A 1,949-nucleotide genomic window follows, 5' to 3' on the forward strand; every position below is an offset into this window, starting at 1 on the left:
TAGGGGTCTGTCCGGAGATAGCAGACACTGAACACAGCCTGAACTGCTGAACTTTTAGGCCAGAGCACAGGCTTAACAGACTACTGAATATTAACTTCTCCACCCAGGGAAGTGGAGAAGCTAATATAAATAAAGATAGGATGTATGAAGCAGGGAGGGTTTCTGGGAAGGGGGACATGGATCAGGGATTTTGGGAAAGACTAAATCCTGAGTACCTGAACCAGTGGGGAAAGGGAGAGGGAGATTTGCACCCAGAAATGTAGGATGGAAGGGGAGCTGTGCCTTCAGCAATTAGAAAGATCCCACAGGGAGTTCTCCTGTGGACTCTCCCTTTATTCAAATAAAGTTTTACAAGACTCCTCTGTCTCTGTTATGAACTTCTAGATGGGAAGAAGTTTTCCTTGCATGTTGCACACCCAGGGAGCAGAGCTGCTCCTGTCTGCAGTCTCTGGGTCACAGCAGACAAGACAACACTGAATCAGAAATGGTCTGAAGAAAGACTGTGGTGGGGAAACAACATTCTCCCAAGGGGAACACCACCAGCAGCAGCCAAAAAGAGAGAAAGTAGACTGTGAGTGACATCAGAACTGCTCTGCAGGAGAAGACAAAGAGTTTATTGCTTCTGAAGGCATCCGGTGATCAGTTGGCTCAGGGCAGCCTTGAGTTCCTGGTTCCTCAGGCTGTAGATGAGAGGGTTCACTGCTGGAGGCACCACTGAATACAGAACTGCAAGCACCAGATCCAGGGATGGGGATGAGATAGAAGAGGGCTTCAGGTGGGCAAGGATTACAGTGCTGAGAAAGAGGGAGACGACAGCCAGGTGAGGGAGACGACAGCCAGGTGAGGGAGGCAGGTGGCAAAGTCTTTATGGCGTCCCTGCTGAGAGGGGATCCTCAACACTGCCCTGAAGATCTGCACATAGGACACCACAATGAACATGAAACAGACAAAGAATAAACAGGCAGTGACCACAAGAAGCCAAAGTTCCCTGAGGTAGGATGTGGAGCAGGAGAGCTTGAGGATCTGGGGGATTTCACAGAAGAACTGGTCTACAGCATAGCCCTGGCAGAGGGGCAGGGAAAATGTATTGGCTGTGTGCAGCAGAGCATTGAGAGCCCCACAGGCCCAGGCAGCTGCTGCCAGGTGGAGACAAACTCTGCTGCCCAGGAGGGTCTCATAGTGCAGGGGTCTGCAGATGGCAACATAGCGATCGTAGGACATGGTGGTGAGGAGAAAATACTCTGCTGACATGAAAAAGGCAAACAGAAAGACCTGAGCAGCACATCCTGCATAGGAGATATCCCTGGTGTCCCTCAAGGAATTGGCCATGGACTTGGGCACAGTGGTGGAGATGGCACCCAGGTCAGTGAGGGCGAGGTTGAGGAGGAAGAAGTACATGGGGGTGTGGAGGTGGTGGTCCCAGGCTATGGTGGTGATGATGAGGCCATTGCCCAGCAGGGCAGCCAGGTAGATGGCCAGGAAGAGGCAGAAGTGCAGGAGCTGCAGCTGCCTTGTGCCTGAGAATGGCAGGAGGAGGAAGTGGGTGATGGAGCTGCTGTTGGACATCTGCTGCCTCTGGCCATGGAGACCTGTCCAAGGAGGGAAAGGCAGTGACAAGTTAGGGCACACTTCTCTCAGGCTCATCTTAACCTCCCTCTCTGAGCTGCATGAGGAATGGATCAGCTCAGTCCCATCACTACCAACCCATGGCAGAGTTCATCACAGCCTCGTATGCATCAGGGACCCAGAATTGCCATGAAGATTCCTCTGGTGTCAGAAGAAAAAGTGACCAACAGTGCAGTCCCAGGGAGCAAGAGTCCCATTGTGGTGGGTTGAAATTTCCCCCAGCATTACCTTTGCCAGAGCAGCTCAGTTAGAAGCAAATGAAGCTGTATTGTCAAGCAAGAGCTACACTCTACAATGGAATGAAATGAAGAGGTACAAAACAT

At 51.5% G+C, this 1,949-nt stretch overlaps 1 pseudogene; it reads right to left on the reverse strand.

Moving 5' to 3' along the window:
- Positions 1-613: 613 nt before the first annotated feature.
- On the reverse strand, positions 614-1,167 carry LOC137458440 (olfactory receptor 14A16-like; annotated as a pseudogene).
- Between the last annotated feature and the right edge of the window lie 782 nt (positions 1,168-1,949).

This window comes from Melanerpes formicivorus, unplaced genomic scaffold, assembly GCF_026170545.1.
Source record: "Melanerpes formicivorus ecotype bairdi unplaced genomic scaffold, bMelFor1.0.p_v2 SCAF_243, whole genome shotgun sequence".
Taxonomy (NCBI): Eukaryota; Metazoa; Chordata; class Aves; order Piciformes; family Picidae; genus Melanerpes; species Melanerpes formicivorus.